At 45.1% G+C, this 22,073-nt stretch overlaps 1 protein-coding gene across 9 annotated transcripts in view; it reads left to right on the plus strand.

Moving 5' to 3' along the window:
• EML1 (EMAP like 1) overlaps positions 1 to 22,073 on the plus strand; it is a 108,656-nt gene that overhangs the window by 46,987 nt on the left and 39,596 nt on the right. The window lies entirely within an intron of this gene.

The following is a 22,073-nucleotide window of genomic DNA, read 5'->3' on the forward strand; positions in this document are numbered from 1 at the left end:
ACCATGGCTTCATATCTGAAAAATGGGCATCCGAGCCCATTTTGGGGAAAGAGAGAACAGTGGTAATTCCCCTTTCGTGTCCCAAAGCTAAACTTTTTTTTATTACAGTATCAAGGGCAGAATGTTGACTGCTGTTAATGAATGTCTTTATTCTGCAGACAGGATCTAGCTTTCTTCCCTTTATTATTGGTTTACTGCTTTGATGGAGTTTTCTCCCTTGTGATGTCCTTGGGCAGGGTTGTCCGTCCGTCCGTCCATCCATCCATGCTGTGCCTGGATCTTCCTCCATAGCTCGTGTCTCTTCCAGCCCAGGGCGTTGGTAAAGGAGATGCGGAGTCCATGTGGGAAAGTTTATCCAACACCTTCCTGTGAATGTAGCCAGGACTCCAGTGACTCTGCCGGCCGGCCGCCTTTTACTGGGATTAGAAGGAGGTAGGGGCGACTTCGTATTGGAAAAAGGGGGGAAGCGCACTGTGTATTGTCCTACCGGCTATAAGATGCCTATTGTCACTAGAGAAAGGCACTGTCTTTAATTGGAGTTGAGGTGAGGGAGCGGCGGACACTGGGATGCCGAGTGAACAAACCAGTTTGATTAACCATTTAGGCCACAGGAATGGGCTGCTGTTTGTGATGGCAGTGACGTATGACACATTGGAAGGCGTCTGGGGCCCATATATAGCACAGGCTTAGTGGATGTCAGTTATATTCTACGACATTAATATTGCAGCATGTTTTCATTTAAGGCTGTAGAAATTGCCCCCCTCCTCCCCAAAACAAACCCCATAGCTGAGTACTGTCTGCTGTTGTGCAGTAGAAATGCCGAGCTTCTGAAGGTCCTGTTTTGGTTCTGGGTCTCTTTGACAGCATAAACTTTAGTAAAAGTTTTTACAGACTTTTATTTCAACTCCCTGCTAATTGGAAGAATTCTGAGGAAATCATCCAGCACTTGTTTTTAAAACCTTTTATAGCGTCGGCCATTACTACCTTTTGTGGTCGGCGTTCCACAGTCTGACTGCTCTAGCTGTTAGGCTATGTGCACACGTTCCGGATTTGCCTGTGGAATTTTCTGTGCGGATTCTGCATCTCTTGGCAGAAAACGCAGGTCACAATTTGCACGTTTTTTGTGCATTTTTCCTGCGGATGTGCTGCAGATTTTGTGTGGATTTCATGCGTTTTTACTCCTGCGTTTTCCTATATTGGAATGGGTGCAGAAACGCTGCAGAAACGCACAAAGAATTGACATCGTCCTTTTTTTAATCCGCTGCGGATTCCTTGCGGAATTTTCCGCACCAGTAGCACAGCATTTTTATTTGCCCATTGATTTACATTGTACTGTAAATCATATGCGGTTCTGCAGCATTTCTGCACAGAAAAAACGCTGCAGATCCACAGTAAATCCGCAACATGTGCACATAGCCTAAAGAACCCTTTCCTATTTAGCTTCCGGAATCCTCTTTTTTCCACCGGTAATGAGTTGCTCCCAGACCTTAGTATGGTCCTTGGAAGGGATAGGTAAAAGGTGGATTTTTTTTTTTTAATTTTTTGAGTATGAGAAAATTGAAGTGATTATTCTGATCAGAGTGTGGTTTGAGTGTCATCTGATTTTTCTCATACATGATGAAATTATAAAAAAAAATAAATCTCCACCTTCAATCTGTGAAAAATAGAATAGAACGAGTGCAGCCCTATTTTTGTCACATGGACGTGTCTCCCGATTTTTTTTATTTTTTATTTTTTTTTTTTCCCATGGACCACTTGGTCCAAATAAAAAAAGATGCTCCTATTCTGGCACTTAGCCTCTCTCTTCCCACTGCCCTGTGGCATTGGCATATGGGGTAATAAGGGGTTAATGTGACCTTGCTATTGTAAGGTGACATTAAGCCTGGTTAAAAATGGAGAGGTGTCAATATAGACCCATCCATTATTAATCCAATAGTAGGAAAGGGTTAAAAACACACACATTAAGAATAAAGTGTTTTATTGAAAGAAAGAAACACACAGATTTGTAATATCTTTATTGTACGCTCAATCTAAAGCGAAGCCCTCACTCTTCTGTAAAAAAACCAAACAAAATTAAAAGAACAACAATATCCCATACCTGTCCACCGTACAGTCAAGTACCACGCTGTAAATCCATCTCAAGGGGGTTAAATGCTGCTAATACGGCGCTCCTGGCTGTAAAAGACTGGGGAATGAATGAAATGCAGGGAATGGAGCTTCGGTGACTAGCGGTGCCATCACCGAAGCTCCGTCCCCTGGCGGCATGAACTCGTATGAACTGTAGCGTGGGAAAGTTTCTGGATATTTTCCCACGCTACAGTTCATGAGTTCATGCCGCCAGGGGGCGGAGCTTCAGTGATGTCACCGAAACTCCGTTCCCTGCATTTCATTCCTTCCAATCGTTCCTCATCCATAATCTCTTCTTATCATTAGTAGCATGTGTCATGTCACAGATTATATTGTCGGGCCTACTAATCCAAAGAGGAGCCGGGGATTCCAGCAGGTGGGAGGCAGTGTGCAGGGCTCCTTCCGGCAGCCACAAAATCCTGGCTCCATGTCCGGACCAGGGTTTGCAAATTGATATGCTCTGTTTTCTGCCCAGAGGAGTAATATAATTGTAACAAACCCTCAGCTGTGAGAAGTACGCTTTGCTGTCTTTGGACGTTTCCATTCATTATCCGCATACTATATTATGATGACCCGTTGAGACGAGCTCTGTGCTGCTTTGGTATTTGCTGGCCATTATGTTATGATGGATGGTCCCACTGACCACCCACATCAGTCAGATGCATAAATCAGCAGAAAGCAATCAGCTGATGTCAGAGCCTATTACCTAATTGCAGCCGGGAGTGCTCTGTACTTATGTGCTGTGTAGTATAGAAATGTCCCCATCTAATAAGACACTTCCCAGTAATTGCTTCTCCATGGCAGCCTGAGCGCTGGATGCAGGACCTTGCTCAATGCCCACTGGAGTTCAGTTTCACGGGTGGATGGTGCAGGGAGTGACGTAGCTACAGGTATAGGATTTCTTCGATAGAAAACTGACCCGAGCTATTTTAATCATGAATGCGGGCCGTGCCAGGCTTCTCTCAGGTTGTCTTCTATGGAGGAAGCTGAGATGTGAGGAGCTGTTGCTAGGGTCCTGTCGATAATTTTGGTGCTTTCTGATTGCATCTTTTGTGAGTGTTTCTGCACCTTCCATTGACTAATATTACCAGTGATAATTTGCAATGTTGCACTGCCGTCCTCTGGGATCTGACTGTGCCGTATTTGTGTCAGCGCCATTAGCTAGAGCCTGGACTTCAGCTTTCTCTACCAGCCGGAGACATGTATGATCACTGTAGTCCCAGTGTGCTATCCATGTCGGGAGCAGTACTGCCCTGTAGAAGAAGCGTGGCAAACAAGTGTCACATTGGTAGAGTTGGAGATTGAATTTGGCTACATTCACATTTTGACATTGCTATTGGCATCTAGAGGTGGCCTTATACATATTATTGGTGGCTACTATTATGTTAAAGGGGTAGGCAAATTTTTGTTACCTTATCTAAATTTTAAGCTAAAAATCGATTTTTTTGCAATTTTGTGTCGCTCTGACTATTGCTGGATGGAGAATGAGTTAACTGAGAATCCATCAGTGAGCTCATGCTGACAGCTCAATGGGAGATTTTGTAACGCTTATCCATCTTTTTTTGTGCTCCTCTCCGCTGATGGATGACCACAGACCACATCAAAGTTGAATGTGGCGGGAAACAATGGGCCAGTAACAGCCAAACAGTGCAACATTTTAATTAATCTGAATGGCCAGAAATGATTTTGTCCCCAAATACAAGCATTTTTTTTTTTTTCTTTTAAAAAAAAAAGGAAAAATTATCCCTGGATCAGACATTTATGACTGCATTTTGGCTATGTTGTTCATTGCAGTCTGTGTCCAAAAATTCTGCCTCCTGGCCTTTCTATCTGCGCTGTCCTTCCTTCATGCTTTACACTGCAGCTGTTCTTATTCAGAAATATCCAGGCACAGGCTCAATTTTTTTAAAATTTATTTCAACTGAAAAATGATTACGATACATTTTGTGTCAAATTAAAGGGAAGGTGCCACGTTTTTATATTAAAAAAAAAAATGTTAAATTCCTTATTTTTATAAAATATTTTCAAGTGCACAGTATTTATATTTTGGGGGTTTTTTTATAAATTTTTTTGCAGCCACTGGGGGCTGCCATTTTGCTTTGCAGGAGTGTAAGAGTCGCTGCACGTCTAAGGCCTTGTTCACACCATCCTTTTTTTCCTGCGGATTTTTCAGGTCCTGATTTGGGAATCCCGCAGTGCAAAACCGCGGTGGATTTCCCTGCGGTTTTTTGTGCGGTTTCTTCTGCGGATTCCACTGCGGTTTTCCAACTGCACTTTCCTATTGGTGCTGGTGGAAAACAGTTGCGGAATCCGCAGAAAGAAGTGACATGCTCCTTTTTTTCCGCAGAATCAGCGCGGATTTTCCAGCGGAAAAAAGCAAAGTGGGCACAGCGGATTTTGTTTTCCATAGGGTAACATTGTACTGTACCCTGCATGGAAAACGTCTGCGGATCCGCAGCTGCAAATCCGCTGCGGATCCGCAGCAAAAACCGCAGCGTGTGAACATAGCCTTAGGCTACGTTCGCAAATGTAAACGCATGCACAACGCAGCGTTTTGTGACGCATGCGTCCGCTTTTGCATGGTTTTGGGCGCAGAAAAAACTGCAACTTGCTACGTCCTCTGCGCCCTGACGCATGCACCACAGTGACGCATGCGTCACAAAACGCAAGTGCAACGCATGTCCATGCGCCCCCATGTTAAATATAGGGGCGCATGACGCATGCGGCGACGCTGCAGCGCCCGACGCTGCGGCGCAGAACGCAAATGTGAACGTAGCCTAACTATGGCCTCTGACGTCTTGGGTAAGATGAGTAGTGGCGGACGGGTGTATTGATTACCGTAGATGAGAGCACCACTCTCCATTATTACTGTGCAGCCAGCAGACGGGAGATAACTCTGGGACTGACATGATGATGAGTTTCCAGCCTCTTGGAGGATTGGACGTTATTCCAGCAGTGGCTCTGGTCCTTCTGGGGGTCCTCGTCCTACTCCTGCCTTTTCTGGATGCAGGACCCCTGTCTTCTGGACATATGCAGCTCTGCGATTCGTCGCACTTGACCCGCGTCGTCCGCTTGTGCCCTCTTATTTATTGCAACGTTGTAGAACTCAAACACGTCAGTGAAAACCATGAGCAGCTCTCATGCCGACCTTGCCAAACGTTACCATTCCTGCCCCCGTCAGGGCTCCTGTGGGCACCTGATGGTGATGCATTTCCACAGGTTTACGGTCCTGTCATGATCTCAATGGCAAGAGAACATAGCATAAGTATATATAGGAACTAGCTCTTGGAAGATGGGAACTGAGCTGACCATGAACTAAACCTAACGCACAACTAGCAGTGGCCGGGTAGCATGCCTACGTTGATTCTAGATGCCCAGCACCAGCCGGAGGACTAAATAATGCTAGCAGAGGAAAATATCAGTCCTAGCTCACCTCTAGAGAAATACCCCGAAAGGAGACAGAGGCCCCCCACATGTATTGGCGGTGAGTTAAGATGAAATAACAAACGTAGTATGAAAATAGGTTTAGCAAATTTGAGGTCCACTTACTACATAGCAGAAGACAGAAAGGACACTTTCATGGTCAGCTGAAAACCCTATCAAAACACCATCCAGAAATTACTTTAAAACTCTGGCATTAACTCATAACACCAGAGTGGCAATTCCTGTTCACAAGAGCTTTCCAGACACAGTAACGAAACTACAGCTGTGAACTGGAACAAAAATGCAAAAACAAACATGGACAAGAGTCCAACTTATCTAGTAGTTGTCTAGGAGCAGGAACAAGCACAGAGAGGCTTCTGATAACATTGTTGACCGGCAAGCAACTAACAGAGCAGCAAGGTTATATAGCGACTCCCACATCTTGATGGGAACAGGTGAACAGAGAAGATGAAAACACCAGTTCAATTCCACCAGTAGCCACCGGGGGAGCCCAGAATCCAAATTCACAACAGTACCCCCCCCTCAAGGAGGGGGCACCGAACCCTCACCAGAACCACCAGGGCGATCAGGATGGGCCCTATGAAAGGCACGAACCAGATCAGAGGCATGAACATCAGATGCATTCACCCAAGAATTATCCTCCTGGCCGTATCCCTTCCACTTGACCAGATACTGGAGTCTCCGTCTGGAAACACGAGAGTCTAAGATTTTCTCCACAACGTACTCCAACTCACCCTCAACCAACACCGGAGCAGGAGGCTCAACGGAAGGCACAACCGGTACCTCATACCTGCGCAATAATGACCGATGAAAAACGTTATGAATAGAAAAGGATGCAGGGAGGTCCAAACGGAAGGAAACAGGGTTAAGAATCTCCAATATCTTATACGGGCCGATGAACCGAGGCTTAAACTTAGGAGAAGAGACCCTCATAGGGACAAAACGAGAAGACAACCACACCAAATCCCCAACACAAAGCCGAGGACCAACACGACGGTGGCGGTTGGCAAAAAGCTGAGTCTTCTCCTGGGACAACCTCAAATTGTCCACCACCTGCCCCCAGATCTGATGCAATCTCTCCACCACAGCATCCACTCCAGGACAATCCGAAGATTCCACCTGACCAGAGGAAAATCGAGGATGAAACCCCGAATTACAGAAAAACGGGGACACCAAAGTGGCAGAGCTGGCCCGATTATTGAGAGCGAACTCTGCCAATGGCAAAAAAGCAACCCAATCATCCTGGTCAGCAGACACAAAACACCTCAGATATGTCTCCAGGGTCTGATTAGTCCGCTCGGTCTGGCCATTCGTCTGAGGATGGAAAGCGGACGAAAAAGATAAATCTATGCCCATCCTAGCACAGAATGCCCGCCAAAATCTAGACACGAATTGGGTCCCTCTGTCAGAAATGATATTCTCAGGAATACCATGCAAACGAACAACATTTTGAAAAAACAGAGGAACCAACTCGGAAGAAGAAGGCAACTTGGGCAGAGGAACCAAATGGACCATCTTAGAGAAACGGTCACACACCACCCAGATGACAGACATCTTCTGAGAAACAGGCAGATCTGAAATAAAATCCATCGAGATGTGCGTCCAAGGCCTCTTAGGAATAGGCAAGGGCAACAATAATCCACTAGCCCGAGAGCAACAAGGCTTGGCCCGAGCACAAACGTCACAAGACTGCACAAAGCCTCGCACATCTCGTGACAGGGAAGGCCACCAGAAGGACCTTGCCACCAAATCCCTGGTACCAAAAATGCCAGGATGACCTGCCAACGCAGAAGAATGAACCTCAGAGATGACTCTACTGGTCCAATCATCAGGAACAAACAGTTTATCAGGTGGGCAACGATCCGGTCTATCTGCCTGAAACTCCTGCAAGGCCCGCCGCAGGTCTGGAGAAACGGCTGACAATACCACTCCATCCTTAAGGATACCTGTGGGCTCAGAGTTACCAGGCGAGTCAGGCTCAAAACTCCTAGAAAGGGCATCCGCCTTAACATTCTTAGAACCCGGTAGGTATGACACCACAAAATTAAACCGAGAGAAAAATAATGACCAGCGCGCCTGTCTAGGATTCAGGCGCCTGGCGGTCTCAAGATAAATCAAGTTTTTGTGGTCAGTCAATACCACCACCTGATGTCTGGCCCCCTCAAGCCAATGGCGCCACTCCTCAAAAGCCCACTTCATGGCCAAAAGCTCCCGATTCCCAACATCATAATTCCGCTCAGCGGGCGAAAATTTACGGGAAAAGAAGGCACAAGGCCTCATCACGGAGCAGTCAGAACTTTTCTGCGACAACACTGCCCCAGCTCCGATCTCAGAAGCGTCGACCTCAACCTGAAAAGGTAGAGCAACATCAGGCTGACGCAACACAGGGGCAGAGGAAAAACGGCGCTTAAGCTCCCGAAAGGCCTCCACAGCGTCAGGGGACCAATCAGCAACATCAGCACCCTTCTTAGTCAAATCGGTCAATGGCTTAGCAATATCCGAAAAACCAGCAATAAATCGACGATAAAAGTTAGCAAAGCCCAAAAATTTCTGAAGACTCTTAAGAGAAGAGGGCTGCGTCCAATCACAAATAGCTTGAACCTTGACAGGATCCATTTCAATGGAAGAGGGAGAAAAAATATATCCCAAAAAGGAAATCCTCTGTACCCCAAAAACACACTTAGAACCCTTCACACACAAAGAATTAGACCGCAAAACCTGGAAAACCCTCCTGACTTGCTGGACATGAGAGTCCCAGTCATCCGAAAAAATCAGAATATCATCAAGATACACAATCATAAATTTATCCAAATAATCGCGAAAAATATCATGCATAAAGGACTGGAAAACTGACGGAGCATTTGAAAGACCAAAAGGCATCACTAAATACTCAAAGTGGCCCTCGGGCGTATTAAATGCGGTCTTCCACTCATCCCCCTGCCTGATTCGCACCAAATTATACGCCCCACGAAGGTCAATCTTAGAGAACCACTTGGACCCCTTTATGCGAGCAAACAAATCAGTCAGCAACGGCAATGGGTATTGATATTTTACAGTGATTTTATTCAAAAGCCGATAATCGATACATGGTCTCAAAGAGCCGTCTTTTTTTGACACAAAGAAAAAACCGGCTCCTAAGGGAGATGACGATGGACGAATATGTCCCTTTTCCAAGGACTCCTTTATATATTCTCGCATAGCAGCATGTTCAGGCACAGACAGATTAAATAAACGACCCTTTGGGTATTTACTACCCGGGATTAAATCTATGGCACAATCGCACTCTCGGTGCGGAGGTAATGAACCAAGCTTGGATTCTTCAAAGACGTCACGATAGTCAGACAGGAACTCAGGAATTTCAGAGGGAATAGATGATGAAATGGAAACCACAGGTACATCCCCATGAGCCCCCTTACATCCCCAGCTCAACACAGACATAGCTCTCCAGTCGAGGACTGGGTTGTGAGATTGCAGCCAAGGCAATCCTAGCACCAAATCATCATGTAGATTATACAGCACCAGAAAGCGAATAATCTCCTGGTGATCCGGATTAATACGCATAGTTACTTGTGTCCAGTATTGTGGTTTATTATTAGCCAATGGGGTGGAGTCAATCCCCTTCAGAGGAATAAGAGTCTCCAAAGGCTCTAAATCATACCCACAGCGTTTGGCAAAGGACCAATCCATAAGACTCAAAGCGGCGCCAGAGTCGACATAGGCGTCCGTGGTAATTGATGACAAAGAGCAAATCAGGGTCACAGATAGAATAAACTTAGATGGTAAGGTGCAAATGGAAACAGATTTATCAAGCTTTTTAGTGCGCTTAGAGCATGCTGATATAACATGAGTAGAATCACCACAATAGAAACACAACCCATTTTTCCGTCTAAAATTCTGCCGCTCGCTTCGGGACAGAATTCTATCACACTGCATACTCTCTGGCGACTTCTCAGTGGACACCGCCAGATGGTGCACTGGTTTGCGCTCCCGCAAACGCCTATCGATCTGAATAGCCATTGTCATGGACTCATTCAGACCCGCAGGCACAGGGAACCCCACCATAACATCCTTAATGGCATCAGAGAGACCCTCTCTGAAAGTCGCCGCCAGGGCGCACTCATTCCACTGAGTAAGCACAGACCATTTACGGAATCTTTGGCAGTAAATTTCCGCTTCATCTTGCCCCTGAGATAGGGACATCAAAGTTTTTTCTGCCTGAAGCTCCAAATGAGGTTCGTCATAAAGCAACCCCAAGGCCAGAAAAAACGCATCCACATTGAGCAACGCAGGATCCCCTGGTGTCAATGAAAAAGCCCAGTCTTGAGGGTCGCCCCGGAGCAAGGAAATCACAATCCTGACCTGCTGTGCAGGGTCTCCGGCAGAGCGAGATTTCAGGGACAAAAATAATTTGCAATTATTTCGAAAATTCTGAAACCCAGATCTATTCCCCGAGAAAAATTCCGGCAAAGGAATTCTCGGCTCAGATACAGGTGCATGACAAACAAAATCTTGCAAATTTTGTACCTTCGTGGCGAGATTATTCAAACCTGCAGTTACACTCTGAAGATCCATTACAAACAGGTGGACACAGAGCCATTCAAAGATTAGAAGGAGAGAAAAAAAAAAAAAAAAAATTTCAGCAGACTACTTATTTCTCTCCTTTCTCAGCCAAGGATTTTAACCCTTTAGTGGGCCGGTCAAACTGTCATGATCTCAATGGCAAGAGAACATAGCATAAGTATATATAGGAACTAGCTCTTGGAAGATGGGAACTGAGCTGACCATGAACTAAACCTAACGCACAACTAGCAGTGGCCGGGTAGCATGCCTACGTTGATTCTAGATGCCCAGCACCAGCCGGAGGACTAAATAATGCTAGCAGAGGAAAATATCAGTCCTAGCTCACCTCTAGAGAAATACCCCGACAGGAGACAGAGGCCCCCCACATGTATTGGCGGTGAGTTAAGATGAAATAACAAACGTAGTATGAAAATAGGTTTAGCAAATTTGAGGTCCACTTACTACATAGCAGAAGACAGAAAGGACACTTTCATGGTCAGCTGAAAACCCTATCAAAACACCATCCAGAAATTACTTTAAAACTCTGGCATTAACTCATAACACCAGAGTGGCAATTCCTGTTCACAAGAGCTTTCCAGACACAGTAACGAAACTACAGCTGTGAACTGGAACAAAAATGCAAAAACAAACATGGACAAGAGTCCAACTTATCTAGTAGTTGTCTAGGAGCAGGAACAAGCACAGAGAGGCTTCTGATAACATTGTTGACCGGCAAGCAACTAACAGAGCAGCAAGGTTATATAGCGACTCCCACATCTTGATGGGAACAGGTGAACAGAGAAGATGAAAACACCAGTTCAATTCCACCAGTAGCCACCGGGGGAGCCCAGAATCCAAATTCACAACACGGTCCACATTGGAGAATTTGATTTCTGTACACCCTGCACATAGAGGCAATGGAGAACAGAGCAAACATCCTAGTCCTGCTTACACAGCTTAGGGGTTTGTTACGTTGCAGGTGGGCTTTCCTTCCATTCTATAATATGGCTGCACTGCCTGCGCCACGGCATTGTAGGCTTCTTGCCCCTGCTGGGCACAGTTCCTGCCTTGGCTCTTCACTACACTGATACATTGTAACCCATGAGCTGTCTGTAAGCAGCACTAATTCAGGGCAAGCCACTGAATGGAAACAGGAACGTTTCTATTCCATGACAACAAGCAGAAATCTTAACATTGAGGATGATTTGAAATGCAGAGTTATGAGAAGCCCATCATCCGCACTGAATCCTCTCTCCATCTAGGCCTGGTGGTGCTGAAGCATAGCCTCTGTGCATTTCCCTCCAGTCTTTCCAAGCTTCGGTGGGCAGCTATGGAGTTAGCTCTTGGCACGAGCGCTGGCGTCTTGGTATAAGGGGATTGGAGCGCTCGTCTCCTGCTCCGCTGCCAAATAGTTTATCTATAATGATGCGGTAAAAGTGATCAATCGTGCACCTCCAGCAGCACATTAAGACGCGCCAGCGTGTGTCTGTGAGGAGATACCAGCTTCTGCCAACCTTGCCAGTCCTGTAATGTGATAACCGTGCCCAGCTGACTTCTTTTTTTTTTGTTCTTCTTTATAACCCAGATATGTTCCTTTTTCAGATGAGTTCAGTGTGGCACCATTAGATTGTGTATATGAAGCATTGCCCGACTGTGCGGCATCACTGGGCTGTTTCCGTATCTCCCAGTCTCTGTAATGGAAAGGGATGTGCGCCCGCACCTCTATGTATCTGTTGAAAGTGGCCAACCTGACACCTTTGGAAGTGATGCCATGTTCCAGCAGCCAGATATAAGAGTGAAAAATGTAAAAATATATTGTGCCGTACAAACTTTGCATGGCTCATTGCTACCATGTTAAAAGTCAAGAATTATGTATGACCCTGTACACATTACATAATCAGTGAAGTGACAGGCCGGCATGTGCCCCCCCCCCCCCCCCCCACATGCACACATGGACTGAATACCGCCTATGGCTCCCTGTAACATATCGCCATCCACCGAAGCCAAATTCCTCCTGTTCTATACATAGTACAGCTTGTTCTTCTCGCTCTGGTTCAGTGACACAGGGGATGAGTAAATCGCTCCATTCTCTCTGCTGCTGGAACACTTGAATTTGGACACAGATCATAAGGCAGATTCTCATGTCTCCATTCATCATCCATGACTGTGTAGCGGGGGAGGCTTGTAAAAGGATTTCTGTACACGAAGGTCATGGCTGAGTATGGGATCTGACGGGAGATCAAATTGGAGCTCTCAGTGGCCTATTACCTCACCTTTCATCTGTCATCCGATCATCCAGAAAGCTGAATCTTTTTAAGGATGTCCTGTAACAATGGGGGTCCTTCCTGTAAGACCCCAACAGATCATGTTGACAGTCCCAAAGTGTCCTGTGTGCTTTAACACTAGCGTTAATAGGAGTGGGGGTCGGACATGCTCCCTATCATTCTAATCTTATAGGGTAGTCAGAATCAGCGGGGGCCTACTCTCCACACCCAAACCCTATTTTGCAGATACCGTTGTGCTCAAAAGTTTACATACCCCAGCAGAATGTTTGCTTTCTTTTTTTTTTTTCAGAGAATATGAATAACACCAAAACTTTTTCTCCACTCATGGATAGTGGTTGGGTGAAGCCATTTATTGTCAAACTACTGTATTTTCTCTTTTTAAATTAGTATGACAACCCAAAACACCCAAATGACCCTGATCTAAAGTTTACATACCCTGGTGATTTTGGCCTGGTAACATGCACAGAAGTTAACACAAATGGGTTTGAATGGCTACTAAAGGTACCATCCTCACCTGTGACCTGTTTGCTTGTAATCAGTGTGGGTGCATAAAAGCTGAGTGAGTTTCTGGGATCCAGACAGACTCTTGCATCTTTCATCCAGCCACTGACATTTCTGGATTGTGAGTCATGAGGAAAGCAAAAGAATTGTGAGCGGGTCTACAAGAAACGGTAGTTGAACTGTATAAAACAGGAAAGGGATACAAAAAGATATCCAAGGAACTGATAATGCCAGTCAGCAGCGTTCAAACTGTGATTAACAAATGGAACATCAGGGGCTCTGTAAAAACAAAACTACGGTCAGGTAGACCAACAAAAATGTTGTCCACAACTGCCAGAAAAATTGTTCGGGATGCAAAGAAAACCCACAAATGACATCAGCTGAAATACTGGACTCTGAAAACTAGCAATGTGGCTGTTTCAAGATGCACAAAAAGGGGGCACTTGAAGAAAAATGGGCTGCATGGTCGAGTCATCAGAAGAAAGCCATTACTGCGCAAATGCCACAAAGTATCTCGCCTACAATACACAAAACAGCACAGAGACAAGCCTCAAAACTTCTGTAACAAGGTAAATTGGAGTTATAAGACCAAAAGTGAACTTTTTGGTCACAACCATAAACTCTACATTTGGAGAGAGGTCAACAAAGCCTATGATGAAAGGAACACCATTCCTACTGTAAAGCACGGAGGTGGATCGCTGATGTTTTGGGGATGTGTGAGCTACAAAGGCACAGGAAACTTGGTCAAAGTTGAAGGAAAGATGAATGCAGCACGTTATCAGCAAATACTGGAGGCAAATTTGCACTAATCAGCCCCAAAGCTGCGCATGAGAGGTACTTGGACGTTCTAACATGACAACAATCCAAAACACATGGCCAAGTCGACCTCTCATTGGCTACAGCAGAACAAAGTGAAGGTTCTGGAGTGGCCATCTCAGTCTCCTGACCTCAATATCATTGAGCCACTCTGGGGAGATCTCAAGCACCCAGTTCATGCTACACAGCCCAGGAATTTACAGGAACTGGAGACTTTTTGTCAAGAAGAGTGGGCAGCTTTACCATCTGAGAAAATAAAAAACCTCATCCACAACTACCACAAAAGACTTCAAGTTGTCATTGATGTTAGAGGGGGCAATACATGATAATAAGAAATGGGGTATGTGATCTTTAACTCAGGGTCATTTGGATGTTTTGGGTTGTCATTATGATTTTAAAAGAGAAAACACAGTAGTTTGACAATAAATGGCTTCACCCAACCACTAACCAAGAGTGGAGAAAAAGTTGTTGTGTTATCGTTCATATTCTCTGGAAAAAAAGGCCAAGAAAGCAAAAATTCGGACTGTGTATGTAAACTTTTGAGCACAACTGTAAGGCTGTTCATGGGACAACTCCTTTAAGACATACAGGCGCTATGGCAGTCATTCCCATCCTCAATATGTATGTAGATATCCGTCTCTGAGCTCTGGATGATGCAGCTTCACACTTAGAAAAGTGTCAGTTGCAAAACCCGCTAAATATTTTCCACTTTTCCTTTCCAGCAGAGGAGGAAGAGCTGTGAAAAAATGCAGATTGTACTGTGGAAATTCCGAGTGGTCTTGGAGTTAGTTAATATTTGTCCCCGTCTGCATGGGTCTTACATCAGGGGCATATTGCAATCTGTGTCCTATTACCCAAACTATGACCCTGGGGTCAGATCTGTTGTTATTCCTCATTTCTGCTAAAGTAAACCATGAGAAACAATGTCCCTCCATATGTATTCTAGTCCAAGTACGTGGTTCAGTGCCCTTGTGGTTAATGATCCCACATATCTAAGGTGCCTGGTCAGTGGTGGATGATCCCTACTGGAATACGAACAGGAGCTGCTGGGTGCCTCCATAGATTGCTGTAGAAGTGGGAGATCTCCAACTGGGGGAACCCATAGTGATCTGATCCATAGAGCTTACAGTCTCCATTAGTCTCATTGAAGTGAATGAAGCGGCGGCAGAACATGTGCGCTACCTCTCCATTTGCACGGGGCATCTTAGAACGTCTTCTCTCAGGTCGCAGTGGTTGCACTACCAGTGATCCTACATTTATCCACAATAGTGTGAATAGATGATAAAGGTATTTAGTGGATGAACTCTTTTTTTGAAAGGATATGGACACATAACGTGTATTTTGATGAAGTTAAATACATGTGTTTTGACCTAAAATGGTTTTTACAACTGGGTCTTGTTACAATTATTGAGCCATCTGGCTTCTATAGCCTTTGTTTTGCACTGTCAGTGGATGGATGCACTGTGAGTTAGCAGAGAATCCATTAGTGAGCTCTCCTCCTCCCTCTTCTATGCACCTTTCATCTGATTTATGATAAAATCAAAGTTTGGCTCAGATGAAGGAAGATGAGAGGTAGAAACTCACTGTCATTTCCTACGACAACTCCTCCTGCAACCAGCAATAGAGAGGTGCAACCTTTTTAATGAAACCTAAGGCTACGTTCACATTTGCGTTGTGCGGTGCAGCGTCAGCGACGCAACGCATGCAAAACGCAGCTTTTTGTGACGCATGCGTCCAATTTTGGCATGATTTTCGGCCCAAAAAAATGCATCATGCAGCGTCCTGTGCGCCCTGACGCTTGTGCCAAAAAAGACGCATGCGTCACAAAACGCAAGACAACGCATGTCCATGCGCCCCCATGTTAAATATAGGGGTGCATGACGCATGCGCCGCTATGCGTTGCCGAACCTGCGCCCGACGTAACGCAAATGTGAACGTAGCCTAAACATTTTGAGCAAATACATGAATTTTAGTAGAAAAAAAAGCACCAAAGGAGAAAAAGAGGAGAGGAGACCGCAGGGGCTGTGCATTGCTATACAGTCTGGCTGGAACTTAGTTTCACTCCTGAACTGTTCATCCACTTGTGAACTGAGCAACCTTGGAGGAAAACGCAGAATAAGAACCCAAGCCAGCCCCGTCCTAGCAGGACTGAAGTTGTGTGACACGTGAAGCCAGAGCCATGGCCGCAGCGTATATCCGTGTGGGAGTCGTGTAACACTCGGCACAATGATCTGCTGTCTGAGGTTTTTACACATTAGGTCACATCGCTGAAATGTCACTTGTACAGTAGGGCAAAAAAGTATTTAGTCAATCAGCAATAGTGCAAGTTCCACCACTTAAAAAGATGAGAGGCGTCTGTAATTTACATCATAGGTAGACCTCAACTATGGGAAACAAACTGAGAAAAAAAAATCCAGAAAATCACATTGTCTGTTTTTTTTAACATTTTATTTGCATATTATGGTGGAAAATAAGTATTTGGTCAGAAACAAACAATCAAGATTTCTGGCTCTCACAGACCTGTAACTTCTTCTTTAAGAGTCTCCTCTTTCCTCCACTCATTACCTGTAGTAATGGCACCTGTTTAAACTTGTTATCAGTATAAAAAGACACCTGTGCACACCCTCAAACAGTCTGACTCCAAACGCCACTATGGTGAAGACCAAAGAGCTGTCAAAGGACACCAGAAACAAAATTGTAGCCCTGCACCAGGCTGGGAAGACTGAATCTGCAATAGCCAACCAGCTTGGAGTGAAGAAATCAACAGTGGGAGCAATAATTAGAAAATGGAAGACATACAAGACCACTGATAATCTCCCTCGATCTGGGGCTCCACGCAAAATCCCACCCCGTGGGGTCAGAATGATCACAAGAACGGTGAGCAAAAATCCCAGAACCACGCGGGGGGACCTAGTGAATGAACTGCAGAGAGCTGGAACCAATGTAACAAGGCCTACCATAAGTAACACACTACGCCACCATGGACTCAGATCCTGCAGTGCCAGACGTGTCCCACTGCTTAAGCCAGTACATGTCCGGGCCCGTCTGAAGTTTGGTAGAGAGCATTTGGATGATCCAGAGGAGTTTTGGGAGAATGTCCTATGGTCTGATGAAACCAAACTGGAACTGTTTCGTAGAAACACAACTTGTCGTGTTTGGAGGAAAAAGAATACTGAGTTGCATCCATCAAACACCATACCTACTGTAAAGCATGGTGGTGGAAACATCATGCTTTGGGGCTGTTTCTCTGCAAAGGGGCCAGGACGACTGATCCGGGTACATGAAAGAATGAATGGGGCCATGTATCATGAGATTTTGAGTGCAAACCTCCTTCCATCAGCAAGGGCATTGAAGATGAAACGTCCCTGGGTCTTTCAACATGACAATGATCCAAAGCACACCGCCAGGGCAACGAAGGAGTGGCTTCGTAAGAAGCATTTCAAGGTCCTGGAGTGGCCTAGCCAGTCTCCAGATCTCAACCCTATAGAAAACCTTTGGAGGGAGTTGAAAGTCCGTGTTGCCAAGCGAAAAGCCAAAAACATCACTGCTCTAGAGGAGATCTGCATGGAGGAATGGGCCAACATACCAACAACAGTGTGTGGCAACCTTGTGAAGACTTACAGAAAACGTTTGACCTCTGTCATTGCCAACAAAGGATATATTACAAAGTATTGAGATGAAATTTTGTTTCTGACCAAATACTTACTTTCCACCATAATATGCAAATAAAATGTTAAAAAAACAGACTATGTGATTTTCTGGATTTTTTTTTCTCAGTTTGTCTCCCATAGTTGAGGTCTACCTATGATGTAAATTACAGACGCCTCTCTTCTTTTTAAGTGGTGGAACTTGCACTATTGCTGACTGACTAAATACTTTTTTGCCCCACTGTACATGTCCAAAGAAGGCTGAAAAATGCTCCGTCGTGTCCAGAAGTTTCCATTTTTCTGCCCATTCTCTCATTGTGTCACTGAACTTTTCTAGGAAGCTACAATGGCGTCTTTCAAATCATCATCCAAATCTGAGATTGTTCCAGGGCTGCAATTATAAGATCCCATCCTTGCCTTGTGGGACCATGGACCATGATTTCCCTGGCCTTTACCTTTTTTTTTTTTGCCTTGTTCCAGTCTGCATAAATTGGGGTTGTCCTTGCATAAAGATGCCTCTAGATGTGTCTTCGCTGATGGACAGAGAAGGGGGCTGGCTTGGCTACTTCAATGAATCACTTCACCGACCGAGAGGACAGAGAATGGCGTTCTGTGCCAAAGACTAATCAGACCTGTGGGTGCGGAGCCTACGGTTCTGTGCACGGCTTCGATAGACGTTTTATAATCATATTGTATTAATTTCAGATTTCCACACATCTAGAGGCTTTTATTTTCCAGCTGGACATTGACTTTATAGGAAATCATAGACAATCCTCTTTCATGAGACTGCTTTCCTGATGGTGAGCCGATCGCCAGGGGTCTGGCTACTGAAACCCAAAGTAATCAGTTTTTAGGGCATATGGACAAGCATTATCCTGGTGATCCCCCTGCAAAGGTAATTTACCACCTGGCCCGTCTCTATCCATCCCAATGTGCCTCTTATGACTAATACTCTCATTATACTGACCCAGATAATTGCATATCCCATGCTCCCTTTGTTATGCTAAAGGAACGTTATTGAAAGGAATAACCCCTTTCACGTTGCTTGGGAAATCCATGGTCAACAAGGCACATCCACGGCGGTGGCCCCTGCAGGGGACGTGTATATCACATGGGGGCCATTGTATGATGGGGCAATTAAACAGGCTCCTTCTTGGACAGAAATCGCCGCTTGCTGTAAAGAGCAATATTGGGTCATAAAGGGCAGTCTCTGGGTAGGGGCTCCAACTCTGTGATGTCCATACGTGCTAATAAAGACATCCCCTTTAAGAAGTTATATGCCTGCTAGTGCTATAGTTCTGAGGAGGCTGATGTCTTATTATTCGACTTTTTCCGTCTTTTTTCTGGGTCACAAACAGCAACGGATTTCTTTCTGGATTTTAATCCTCTATGTAGTGTAAAATGCCGCGGAATATGTTGGCACCATAGAAATAAAATTGTCATCCACAGAGCAAATCTACCGGCGCAGCTGATTTCACTCCTCCTGTAAGGAGCGGCCATACAAATGAGCACATGTCCTAAATCCGGGTGCTTCATCAATATTTATAGGTGCCCAGAAGGTGTCTTACTTCATGTAAAAGCTGAAAATAGAACAGATGCAAATATCTGGTGCTGATCTGTCGCCTGCATGGGGTTAACTCTTTTATGTGTTGTAAGAGCTTGGATCCTCATCTGGTAAACGTTGCAATATGCAGATTACTTAGTAATTATTCCCACTGGTGCCTGCCAGTCACTGAAGGTTTTAACCCCCGGGAATTCGGCATGTAATACAAGGTAGTGATATGCACACTATAGATTTCCACTTTTTAAAGGAGACACCGGACAGGGGCATCTTTGGTGCAATCGTACGGAGCCCAAGAACTAAGGGGGCCACATCACCTCCAAATCGGCAAGCAGCTTCTGTCCAAGCCACATAAAGGGCTGCGTTCTACCGTACTGTTTTTGTGCAGGGGCCTTTTCTATCCGTGTCTGCCCCTGCCGCTGGAATAAAGTAGCAGGATGACCGTAAACTGCAGCTTTGTAAAGTAACAGGAGGGTGTACTCAATATAATGAAGTGCAGGAGCAGTGCAATACTGTCCCCATAGGGATAGTCCATGAATACTATATGAATGTCTTTTTATTTGCAGCCACCTTGTATTTGAGGCTGTTGTCAGAGTCACCAGATCTTCCTTTGACGTCTCAGCCCCCACAATGAGGCCCCTCTTGCATTAGTTGCCCAGCGTGGCGGCTCAGGAAGTCGAATTGAAGCTGTTTACTTTCGGCTTTGCACATACCATACAGCTTGTATCTATTATGGCCTCCGCCAGCCGGCCAGGTCACCACCCTGTCTATTTAGTCACATCTCTGAAAACCTACCGGTCACCCAATTAGTAATCAGAAGCGAATGGTTCAGGAACCGTTCTACCCTGAACATGATGAGAACCTTCTAAACTGCTTCTATGAATCCATGGTTTTGTCGATCAAGCCATAAAAAGAGCCAGATGTTTGATGTAGAGGGGGTACTGTTTCCCCTTCCTATAGTGTTTGCTTTCCTTGGCCTTAATTCTCCTTTGCTTGTTCCTCCACCAAATGGTGCCCACACACATTAGCAAACCCGAAGATCGTGGTGGGAACATGGATGATCTGTCTCGGGGGCTCCCAGCTCGCAGCTTTTCACTCCTCTTCCCAATGAAAGCACATGAACACTTAACCAATTCACTGATTCTCAAAAATTGACAATCTCGTGTGTATGGGCACCTTTACCGGCTATAGCACGTGGCACAATTCTGTATAATGTCCAGCGCAGCTTATACTTTTTACCTGAGAAGCCGAAGCTTATGGACTGTCCCCTTAAGAGCGACGTATCCGGATGTCCCTTTAAGAGTGACCCCATTGACAGTGCCACTTATAGAGTTTGCAGCAAAAAAATGACTTTTAGGCCTCTTTCAAACTTCAGTCTTTTTGTTTCCGTCACAATCCGTCGTTTTGTGAAGAAAAAAAAAAAAAAAACGGATCCAGCAAATGTTGGTGCTGGATCCGTTTTTTTTCTCATACACTTGTATTAGCGATGGATTGCCTTTCGTTTCATCCGTCGTATGACGGATCCGTCGTAAAATCTGTGTCCGTCGGGCGGAGACAACGCACATAGAAACGTTTTTGTGTCCGTCGGAAAATCGCGCAGCGACGGATCCTGCACTGTCCGTCGTAGGCTATAATGGACGCAGGATCTGTCGCCGTGTGTCAAAAGCAGGAATCCAGCATGCCTGGAAGGATTTCTGATGCTTTTCCATTCAGGGATCTCTCTCTCCCTCTCCTTCTCTCTTCCTAAAAACTCAGGCAGCACCTGCTTCGACGGATCCGTAAAAAAAAACGGATCCAGTGCATCAGTTTTTTTTATAATCGGCACAGGATCCGTCTTTTCAACATTTTGACGGATTGTGACTGATTGTAAAAAACAGAAGTGTGAAAGAGGTTAGATCCCGATGAAGCTGCCAGATCCATAGACCCTCAGTTGGCCAGGACTTCCATCCATAATACGGTCGCGCTACGCCCAGAATACCTGGGAGCTAATGATCATCGACGTGGACTATGGTTTATGCCATGCAATATATTCAAGAAGTGTCAGGAAAAATCTCCATGAAGCCTCAGTAATCTCATGTACCTTGTAAGGAATGCAGGGGAACAAGTCAGGTTTCTAAATATACATCATGTGTTGACTATGGTTATAAAACATTGTATTCCTCCGGAGCAGGAAAGCAGATACAATGTATCACTGATATCAGGTGCCATGTAATAACTGACCTGGATCAGGCAGATCCTAAGCTGCAGAAAACTACAACTCCTAGCGAGGCGGATAGTGACCCTGTAGTCACAGCGTATTACAGAGGGAACGATTCTGCATTAGGGCTTTACTGCACAGCGATGATCAATTGCAAGATTCATTTCCAAAGTGACTTTACTAATGGGATTTCCAGAAAGCGTCTAAGTGCCGGGTGAATATTAAGCAAGCCAGCGAGAAGATAAGTGTAATAGATGCAGAAGTCGAGGAGAATAGATAATGACATGAGCAGAGATGAGATGGAAGCTACTGGAGATAAAAAGCCGAGTGATCTAAGGGCTGTAGGGTGTAAAATGAATTATAGGGAAGCTGAAAGGGAAGTTGGCTCGATAAGGTAGAAGAGGATGGAGTCAAGATCGGGAACAAGTGATGTTCCGATGGGGAAGAAGTGCAGAAGGGCTTGGAGGTATCCGGCTGTAAAACATTACAAGTCACGTCTCTATTATTAAAGGAGAAATCCAGCTCTGTCTCAGCAGATCTAACTTACAGCGGGGTGTCTCGCTATTAATTAGAACACCTCTTGTAGAAGCAGCCCCTTTATTTTGTGAACCCCAATACTGAAGATATAATCATGTGGACTTCCCCCTTCCAAGTAGAGCTATCTGCACCCCTGACATGATGATTGTTTTTTTTTTTGTTTGTTTGTTTCTTAAATCCTTATAACATCTTAGAATTTAACCTTGTGTTATTCCTCTTGGAAACTTGTGAATAAATTGACAAGTTGGGAGGGGGTGTCCCTATATATTTTCACATTTGTGGGAGGAATAACAGAGGAACAGTAAAAAACAGCTCGAAGGGGAAAGATGCTCCAGAATTGTACAAGCATTTGGTAAAAATGACATGTTAGGAGAGGTAGCGTGTGCCCTGCACACAAA

Source organism: Ranitomeya variabilis, chromosome 1 (genome assembly GCF_051348905.1).
Source record: "Ranitomeya variabilis isolate aRanVar5 chromosome 1, aRanVar5.hap1, whole genome shotgun sequence".
NCBI classification, from domain to species: Eukaryota; Metazoa; Chordata; class Amphibia; order Anura; family Dendrobatidae; genus Ranitomeya; species Ranitomeya variabilis.